Consider the following 11,281-nt stretch of genomic DNA (forward strand, 5'->3'; position numbering starts at 1 on the left):
AAAAGCAGGAAGGGGAGATGCTGACTGCCTGGATTCCTTTTCATTTTTTTTTATAAATGTATTTACTGTTGCCTGTCATTCATATGGACATCAAAATCTTACATAGGTTGATATACTGCGAGAGGTCTACAGGTATAGACCAGATATGTCTACACTTACAGGTACAGAGTTAGTCCATATGGGTTCATGGATAGCCTGTGGGTTGTCTGGGTGCAGAACAATATCACTACATCCAGTGGGAATGGGAAACACTCGTTACATGGACAGGGGCATGAGACAATATAGGCCCAATGCCCACCACACTTGTTTCCTTTTATTTTTTTATCTAGCAAATAATGACTAATGTATTTAACCAGAATTGCTCTGAGGTCTGGAAATGGTATTTTTCTACTTTATCCCTATGAAAATTTTTATACTTAAAAAAAAAAAAATAGAAATTTCTGCAGAATGAAACTAAATTTACCAAAGGTTTAGCATATGGACAGCCCAGACATGTCAAAGGACAGAAGCAGACATTTGTTCATAAATATGTAAGAGGATTCCCATCATTTCTTTCATAATAGTTTGCTTGATTTTTTTCTTCCTATGTTTATAATGGAAATGGGGAAATACTGACCATTGCTTGAATTAAGTCTAACAAAAAGTTCTATCACAACCATTCAGCATCCACTGGTGCTGGGCTGCTGTTTAAGGCTGACCTCATCTGACCTTAGCAGTGGGATCTTCTAAGGATATAAAAGGAAGTTAATCATTAGAAGGCTACATTGTCACACAGAACGAGGGCAAGCTGGTCAGTACTTTGTGGAAATCTGTGTTTTCAGCCATTGTTTTACCACAAAGCAGCACAATCAATTTTATCAGTCTCATATATGCTTACCCTGGCTCACACACAAGGTAAGTCGTTGCCTCAGGACTAACACAGAATATCCTGTCTGAGCTGGCCAGAGCTCTTTCCTAATACTAAAGTTTCTGTTGTTGATGAGGCATAACAGTGACAACTGCAGCCATCTAAGACTGACCAATGCCTTCTGGTAATTATTGATTAATTGACTTCTGGACTGTACAATGACTCCACGGCCATGGAAGTTTCAGTGATCTAAGAAAGATAACGACATTCAAAAAGCTAAGAGACTCATAGCTTCCTTTTTGCTCACAAATTCAGATCACTCTGAATCCAGATCAGAAATTACAAAAGACAGAACTTTTCATTACCTCTTTCCCAGAATATCAATTTCTTCTTAAAAAAGACATTACTGCATCGTTTATTTTATTTCATCTCCATAGAAAATACAGCAGTAATACATGACATGCTTACAAACTGTAGCCATGCAATTGGTAGGGCATGAGGAGGTGAAATATATTCTGAAAGGATATCTACCATATTTACAGAACAGCCTGAACACCACAGGCATCATTATGACCTAAAAGCAAGCAGTGGAATACATCGAAGGGTGCCCAGTGTGTTTCAGATCAGGGATTCTGAGAAGCAGTGGGTGCAGCAAAAGAGGTTTCAGGCAGGGAGGAGTGGAGAGTTTGGGTTCTGGAGGGACCTAATTTGGTGTGCTACTTGGTACTCAGAAATGCAAACAGTTGGAAAATTTGCTACAGTCTTCAAGTTCCTAACAGTCCACTTAACATCCAGATAATGAAAACAGACCCTGCATTTTTGCCTGAAACATTACAGCACTTCAGTACCAGCCACCTGCAAATGATCACGTCAAATTTGGGTGAGGAAGACACTCATGTTCTTTTTAAGGTCAACTTTTAAAGCCCAGCTGTACTCACTTCTTCCTCCATTCTTCCACACTGTCTCGACACATTTGTATTTACTTCCCTCTGCATTAAACCATACTATTTAGGTAGTATTTGCAGTACTCAGAGATTTGAAACACAATGATGGTAAATTATTTAACAAACAATTAGAGGAAGGAGTGCAAACAAAACCACTAATTTCCAAAAGTATCTTTAATCGCTTGGTGCAGGCTCAGAACCCCAAGCAAATATTAAGAAAATTAATAGCTGTCAACTTGTCAGTCACATGAAAAGCACCTTCAGTCAATTATGCAAACATGTCCCTCATACTTCAGAAGGTGTGAGCACAGCCACTTGTTTCTGTCAAGGTCACACTGACTTCAAAACACTCTTCCCATGGTGTAGAAGTTCAAATCTATTCTGATAGTTCCTTTAGGATTTCCAAGCCTTTGTTCAGCAATCACTATGAATGAATGAAACGCTTGCTTTATATCTCCAATGAGTACTTCAAACATAACCTTTGAATAACCTCCAATAATTGGATGACAAATGATGAACATATGAGTCTGGATGTAAAAATTGCTCTAACAAAATCCAGACAAGCACAGAGATGTAGAATTCATGATCAAAAAGGCAAAACAAGGCACCTTTCCAGAAGACAGCTGTTCCCATGCTTTGTTTTGCAGGAAAGATTTTGGCTTATAGAATTTACAAGTATCTTTTCACTGGATAGCAACATATTCATGCCTTCAACACCTAATTAAAATATTAAATATAACTGCAAATTGTTAGTGTTGTGAATCTTTGGGATTCTCAATATGCTGTGAGGTGTGTTTTCCCCCACCTTGTTGTAGCAATAACCACTAGTGGAGGATGTGATGGCTGCACCCACCTTACATGGGACTTTGTGGGGAGATGGCAACATGGCAGCCAAGGGCTGTCTGGAATGGTGACCCAGACGTCTTGCTGGTATGCAAATATGGCCATAAGTCACTCATCTCACTCTATAAATAGCGGGCAGCCCAGGGCCTGTGGAACTCTCCTGTACAGCAGGCTGCACGCCAGGATCTCTCCTTGAGCAGGGACATCTCTGAAGGTTACTGCTCCAGGTTGAGAGATCTCCTCCCACAACAGATCCTACTGAGTGATTAATAGCATGATAAACTTTGACTTCTAAGATAAGTGGTAGAAAGGATTGATTGTGCACATCCAATTATTTCAACCTACACTGTTGACCAAGTCTGGGACTAGGAGCTGATTCTGCTGCACTTGGACTTATTTCTGAGAAGATGTTTAGAAAGTCAGAGGGTCATGAACTTCATGATTGAGTGGGAAGTCCTCCCTGACAGTTTTGTCTGACCCTGCCCTCTATGCAGTAACTAATCAAGTGTACTTTGGCATCAAATCTTGTTAAATGACTGTCACATTTACCACTGAACATTACCTCACAACTTTATATTGATAGAGGATATGGTGGCTTCTCTCTTATGAGTGAAGCACATCTGTCCAAGACACAAAGCATATCAGAACCAGAAGGAATGCTTCTGGAGGTACACCAGCACTTCCACCAAGAGAGCACTCTGTGGGTGGAGTGCAACCCCACACACCTTCATTTTGGTCTTTGTTCTACCTTCATTTTGGTACACCTTTATTAACCTCCTAGGAGGCAAATAGGACCTGTACTTTCTTTTCCTTTACTATCAGTTTTGCTAACTTAAAGTTATAAATCCTCTTCAGTTCCTTTGCTGAGCATTGTTGAGCATTACATATTTGTACTTAACCATTGGTGCTTTTAAATACAATATAGGTGTGGGTTTGTGCATTTCTGTGAGATTTCATTGTTCTGATTTCTTAGTGAAGGAAAGCAGCATTACCACAATGAAGCTGGACAGTTTGTCTCCTGGCACAGGACTGTACACAAATCCTGGCATAGTTATTTGCATATGGAGTGCTTCATGTATTAGTGTTAAATATAAAGACAGGCACAGAGTGCCTCACTACCTTTCTGAAAGAGAGCATCTGCATGGATGCTGCATTAATCCTGTGACCTGCAAAGGCAGAGTGCAAGGATTAGGTTTCCAAAGAAATTAGGCACCAAAACCCATTTTAGTGTTACTTCAGCTGCTTTTATAGTATGAACTCTTCAACCTCCAATGCTCAGGCACTACATAGCATCCCAATGGCCAGCTCTGTAAATTGAGACTCCTTGTCTCTGAGCAACTCATTTCTACCTCTGACAGAAGAAATAAAATGAAAATTAAAAAAAAAAAAAGAAAAGAAAAAAAAAGTAAGGAAACAGCTCAAAATATCTAAGTTTAAGTAGCTCAGAGCTGCTTCACAGGGCTCTGAAATGATCCTGTATTTGCCAGCCCTGGAGGAGGAAGCACGGGGAGGCAGAGCATGGCCTCTCCTCACTGCCAGCCCATCAGGCTGGGAAGAGCCAGCAGCACATCTGTGAGCTCCTGTGGCTCAGCTGCCCGTTCCTCTGGAAATGTTTTGGCTAAAGCTTCTGTTTGTTCAGGACTGTATTGCACTGCATAGAAGCTCAGCTCTGGGAGTGCAGCATTGGAGACTCACTTGTGGTCTGTTTGCATCTTCTTGTGAGTCTTGCTAGAATGCTTTGCAGTTGCATCCTCAGAGTCTGAAGGCCAAAGAAAACCAGCATTGCATCTAAACTCATTTTGGACTCTGGAGCTGATGCTGCATTTTGGGAGTTAGTTCATGCCATATGCCATGAATGGCTATTTTATGTCCCAGAGCAGATTTACTGCAGGATCCCTTTCTTAGGGTGAGAAAGTGCCTTGGCTTTAAACAAGGGGACACAGCTTTTCAGCATCTGGATGCTTCTAACATCAAGTATAGTAAGGGCTCTCTAGAGACAGTTTTCACTGTCCATTAACTTTTGCAGTGTGTCAGCTTTCTAGTGTAGTTGGAGAAGTCACTATGGAGCTCAGGGTGTTAGGACAAAGCACACCAGTAAGACAATAAAATTCTCTGGACTAGGTAATGTGAGCCAGAAATCTTGGTTGACTCTTCACTGGTAAAGTCATCTTGCTTGTTTACAGCTCAAAACAACTTAAAAACAACTTACACAGCCAGCAAGAAATGCATTTTGCCCAGAGACAAGTTGGAGCTCCCTGTCACTGGACAGCAGCAGAGGCAGCAGCAGCTGGGACAGATGGAAAGTCATGCTATGAGTCTAATGCTGATCCATGAGAAATGGTTTTGCACATTCTGCAGCATAGTCAACTACTTTTGTGCAACACTTTTGCAGCTTTCTAAGAGACTAGAGAAAAGATCGAGAGCAAAACTTGAGTTGGTTTGAAGCTGCCTATGACTGGTACAGTAAAGTGATCTTTTTCTTTTCATTTCTTAGCCTTTGAAGAAGCAAGAAGGCTGTTATCAATGTAGGACCAGGCTGCAGGCTTGGGGCCTCATCACAGTCCTCTAATAAAATGGGGTATTATTAGGGTAGACAAACCCTAAATATTTGTCTTGGTTTAGGACAATTTTAGGGGGTGTGCACTCCAAAATGAACTCCCCTTTTAGTTTTAACCACTCCCTTCTCACCAATGAGTGGTGAATGTGAGTAGATAAAAGTGTAAAATAACTGCTCTGCAAAACTGCACATGCATTTTTGTGCACTGTCAAGTGACTACTTCCCACTCTTGTGTGTAGAATTCAACGTTCATTTGTGTTTAGGTCTTGTACTATAATTACATTTACATTGTCATTTGAAGAGAAAGGATTTTGTAAGGGCACTGAAATCTGCTGCACCTGCTCTTTCTTCCTTGAAGAAGCCAGAATGGTACAAGGAACATCAGTGTACACTAAGTTTAATCTGTGTTAAGATGTCCATCTTTCTCAGAGGAGAAGATAGATTGCTCTAATATGCAAGGTTTTGTAATAACAAAATGTCTCACCTAAAATTGTAGCTTAGTTGGTAGATTAGGTAGAAAGAATTATTCCCATGTAGATTCCAATGCTGTATTTTAATAAATGTTTTAAATAAAGGGAAGGCTACTTCCCATGCAGTTTTGCTTTGTTCTAATGAAATATTTACCATGCTGTAATTGCAGTCCATCCCTCAGGCAGAACGATACTGCCAGCCATGTAATAAATATTCTACTATGCCTCAGTTAGGCTTTTTGAAAAAGAAAATTCTCTTAGTAGGTAAGAGTTGTTTGATAATGGTTTGTTCTGAGATGACCACTAAGGAATTTGTTCATTAAATGGATTTCAGAAACAGCAGGGGTGTAAGATTCTTCACACATCATCACATTTGGCTAATCGTTTATACATTCAAAAAACTTTACTAACTATGCCTCACAGAGGAGAAACAAACCACATGAGTCAAATCACCAGGTTACTTCTCAATTGCAAAAGCACTTATTAAAATCACTTCCAAAAATACAAGAAGCTCTTTTGAAAAAAGAAAAAGCAGGAAAGCTAGAGAGGGCAATGTGCAGAACCTGATACTCCCTCACTGCCATAACTCTGCTGCTAAGCTTAAATCAGCTGAGACCCTATATCTCCCTTCAGTCAATGCCAGAGTACTTTTTTTCCTTCCAAAACTCTTCTAAAGGCAAAAACTGTAATTTAACCATAACAAAGGGCATCAAAACAGGCCCAGATTTATTTCCACACTACACAAAGTCTGTGGTCAATGTCCAAGGACAAGGATAGCACACTCATTTTTGAGTCACATCCACAGGTCTTTCTCACCTCTCTAGCCAAAGCTGCCCTCTTCCACTAGTGCTGATATGGGCTCAGCATCTTCAGGCCCATGCCAATACGCAATTTCAGTTTACAAAAACTCTGTATTCTTGTAAAACCAGATTACTTTGAATAGTGGAAGTTCATGTGATGCTGTAGAGAAGACAGAATAGCTCACAGGAACCCCCAACATTGCTTCCTATCTCTATTACAGTTCACAGCTTCTCTGTCAGGGAAAAAAACAGGGTGGGGACAGGCAGAGAGAGGGAATGCAGCAGGAGAAAGAGTGAAGTTGTTAATTTCTTTCAGTTCCCTCTCTCACTCTTTGCCTTTCCTTTCTGGGCTTTGATCTAATACTTTGATCTGACAAATGGAAAAGAACAGAGGATGGCCAGGAGGTAGCAATAAATATGCAGCAGTACTTTTCTGCCTTTAGTTTTCACCTTCATTCATAGCAGAAAAATTGCCTCAACATATTCTTCCTTACAGAATGGGGAGGAGGACACTTTGTGCCAAACAGAGATGTATTTGTTTCCTCTTAAAAGAAAAGATCAGCCTCTTACTTCTGTATTCAGAATCGTGTATTTACTGAGTTGTTACATTGCCTACAACCAGACTTTAAATATTTATTGCTTGTGTGGTTGAAAAATAATGCAATCAGATGACAAGCAATCCTCCTCAGATTCTCCCTCTGACAATATTTCAAGCCGTGGGGGAACACACACTACAGCTAGCTGGCAGCTGACTCCACAAGCAGCTCTGCAGGGAAGATCCTGCTTGGATGCTGGGTTCCTGCACAACTGGGAGGGGAGCACAAGCCCAGGGAGCCCAGTGCTTCATATCTCACAGAAAATAGTCAAAGACTCCCAAACCAAAACAGAGGGAAGTGATCACCAGAATGGTAATTTTCAGGTTTGAATACTCTTGATGCATCACACAGTGAATTACACTGGGTAGGGCTTTTGGACTGCAGAGTCTGTACCGCCAGCTGGCAGCCTCCATATCTCCCAAATCTCCATGGAGGAGACATCCTGACCAGCAATGAAGACAGAAGTCACAAAGAATGGGAAACATTCAGCTGGTCAGGCTAATCCTACAATTTGACAAATATTTTCCTGTTCAGGAACAGCCGCCAGTGTCACTGCAATAGGGAGCAACATCCCAGTAAACTGCAGCACATCTCAAAAGACCATCCAAGATTTTCAAACAGCTTATGTGTCACCAGTGCTCAACATTCACCTCCAGGACACCACTGATGTATTCATCTGAATCAGAAGAACCACTGCTAAAACAGGCTAACTCTTAAGGACTAATCAAACCTTTCCTCAAGCTGTACAGTGCAGGCTTCCTCCATAGTCAGGTATGATCTGGGAACTGCGGAATACTTTCTGCCCATACTGTTAGCTTTATGGAAGATGGACTCAAATGCAAAATGCTCTTCAAAGCTTTAAATTAAAAATATTAATGAGCTTTTAGATCAAGACTTCTAGCTTTTAGTTATCTTTGTGGGAAATGGCAGTGCTTTAATTTTTCCCTGTTTATGATGTTTCAGCTACACTTCAAACGTAGCACTGAAAGGGTGTCCAGTCTCTACTTAATTGTCCACGGTGTGTGCTGCATTTTTTTTCTGAAGTTGAAGCTCTGAACCAGACTGTTAAACAGGAAATTTATCTCTTTTTTCCTAAAAAGGTAAGCAGTACCTGCAGAAATGTGCAGATGCACAAATAACATCTTAATACATATGACAAGTTAGGGAGCTTTCCTACTACTAATTTGGTAATTTCTCTTTTTACTATAGACATGAGAAATTTATTTTTGTTTTGCAGTTTCCAATTTTCCTTGTCTAGGCCCTGCAGGTATGAAACTCCTGATTTACTTTCATGTAGAGTGAGAGTATAGGGATCTTTTTGTGCAGCACTTGGGTTGCCAGAGGCATCTTGGCTTATTCTGGGAAAGGTGAAGTCATTACCTATGATACTCTGTAAATACAAAGAGATGAGATGAAAGCACACCATTCTTCTCACCCATGGGTGGAGAAGGACCAGCTGAAGTTACTGTGAAAAGAGCATAAACAACTCTGTTAGCACTGATGTAGCACCCACGACTCACATCCCTGGTTGTAGGTATAGGGATACTGAAATAAATTTCAGAATTTCTCCATGCCCTAATAGAGGACAGAAGAAATACATTTTCCAATGCATTTTCACTCTTAAAAAATATGCAAGAATGTAGAAGTGTTATTTATGGCTTCCAAAAGGCTAGAACAAGCAAATTATTGGCAAGGATTTTGCACAGAAAGGGTCAAACCCATGTTATGAGTTAGCCATAAAGAATGGAAATAAAAGCATCATGCCTTTCGTTAAAGGCACAATATCAAAATTTCATTTCCAAATGAAGAAGAAACTATACAAGAAAAAAATCGTGCTTCAAAGCACATAGGCTAAACACACACCAAAATTAAAAACACTCCAGAGAATGGCAAAATTTCACATCTCTTATAAATGAAGGGCTAAACCAGCCAGGTAACAAGCACTGGAAAAAGCAATGCAAACTTTGAAATAATGCCAGCAAGATGGTAGAGAGAGAGAGAACAAGGGGAAGTAGCCAGCAGTGAGCATCCTGTGCTCAGAAAACATGCTGGGAAAATGCCAGAAACAAGTGGCAGACAGGATTTTCATTCTGCTTAAACTTGTCTCATTCCTTGAGAGACTCTACTGTGCTGAACAGGGTTATTTTAGTTTAATTCCTGAGGGCAGGAGCACTCTCCAAAACTTTTTGTGCCTCTGACACAAGGCTGGTACTCCTTAATTTGCCCAGTTTTGTCAGATGTTGTTCTGGTTTTATGGCACTGGGCTGACCTATATTATCCAGGTGGGATAAGGGGATTCCCAGCCTTGGCCAGAGATACTCTCATGCCTTTGCTTCAGTGGTGTTCCAGGCTGGGCAGAGAAGACCCCCTCCCAATGGCTACCCACCAGATTCCCTGAGGGCAGCTGTCACAGGGGACTCTAATGGCAACTGGTTATTTAAATCGGGAAAAGCCAAAGATTTTCATGAGTTATATGTAACAGCAACAAGTATGTCAATACCTAAAAGTAACTCTGATGTTTGCTGCAGGAAGATTTCCTCTCTCCTTCATGTCCCAGACTCTATTACACAGGAGAGCCATTGGCTGTTTTCACCTTGCCTGAGCAAGCCATATTTTCAGGGAAAAGCTTTAACAACTTACTTATCCAGAAAAGCCAGAGCCCTCTTCCCATGGATAATGGAATAAAAAAAGAACAAAAAAAAAATCAGCAAAAGTCCAGTGCCCTTAGAGACAGCCTTTCTCCTGATGGCAAGGGCAAACCTACTGTCTTTCCCTTCTATTTGGACAAAACACGTTTCTTTGTTCCTAGCCTAAACCTTTGCCTCAGGTTTGTCCCTGTGGAGATGAAGGAACAGGGAGGAGCAGGGAAATTGCCCTTGCCCCTTCCTCAGCTGCCTCCACAGACCTCCAGCTACCACATCACACTCCCAGCTCTCCTCCTCTGAGACCACTTCCCTGTGCTTGCACTTGGTAGAAGCTGGCTTTATGCATCTTGTTTTCCCAAGCACTCCTGGCTACCTCAGCACTGGGGCTTCAGCTGCACCTCAGCTCTGCCCCAAATGCAACTGCCCTTCTCCAGCCACCTTGCCAGGCAGGATGCTCATGGGCATTTCTGTCTCTGCAGCTAGGGGAGGGCAGGGCCAGCACAGCAGGTCCCAAAGCTGAAGGATCTCTGACTCTGCCCTGACCATGAGCTTTGGCCTCACACACAGGGGTAGGACGGAGTTGTGCAACAGAACATATAATTTTCACCACAGAATACCTTCAGGCTGTTGCCTCCATCTTGGAGTGCTTTTAGGGGCAGCCACACCCACTGCAGTGCTCTTCAAGGGCTTCCCACAGCCAAAGCAGTCATTGACAGTGTAACAGTGTGCTGATGTACCAGCAAGGAGAATGACAAACAAATGTAGTCCCAGATGAAACACAAAGAAAAATTAATTAAACATGTGTATAAAAATAATTAAATGCTACATAGAGACACATGCAATCTGACATTCCACACATGACTCATACTTCCCCGCTTTGTTCCAGTGTTTCCTTGGAGGAGAAGGCTGCTCTTAGCCATCTTGAGGAGCTGGTTGCTCACAGAACCAGGCTGCCTTCATCGACAGCACTCACCTGATCCCAAATCCTCTTCACCACCACCATGGCCACACCTGCTGTAACAGAGCACATAACATCTCAAGACCAACCACAGATCTGCCTGTGTCTTCTAGGGCTTTCCAAATCCCCTGAGACAAAAAACAGCTGAAACCCCATACAGAATCACATATTGACAGATTTTTAGGATATCAGTTTCTTTACAGACTGTTGCAAGGGTTCAGTTAGATTAGCTGTGGCCTCGTGAGCATGAAATCAGCTTGATCACCATCACTAGTTCTATAAGACTAGCACTGCAGGAAGACTGGGATTGCAGCAGACAATAAGCCCAAGTGATTTCTTTTTTCTAAGCAGTTTTATAAAAAACCTCAGAGGCCTCATTACAAGAGGCTCTAACAAAGCTCAACCCCTCAGCTCTTTCTCTGTTAACCAAAGTGTGTAAGGAAGGATTTTCAGACCATCCGTGCAATGCAGCACTGGTTGCAACATTTTCAGCCACAGACTCATGTATGCTGATCTTCCTTTAGGGTTCAAAGTGTTTCACCACTGGCTCTGATGGCTGCTCTTCAGTCCCAGAAGTTCTGACAGCTTATGTCACCCTGCAGAGTCCTCTCTGTAGCTGCC

The sequence above is a fragment of the Lichenostomus cassidix genome, chromosome 5 (genome assembly GCF_008360975.1).
Source record: "Lichenostomus cassidix isolate B80296 chromosome 5, HeHo_3.0, whole genome shotgun sequence".
In the NCBI taxonomy this organism is placed as follows: domain Eukaryota; kingdom Metazoa; phylum Chordata; class Aves; order Passeriformes; family Meliphagidae; genus Lichenostomus; species Lichenostomus cassidix.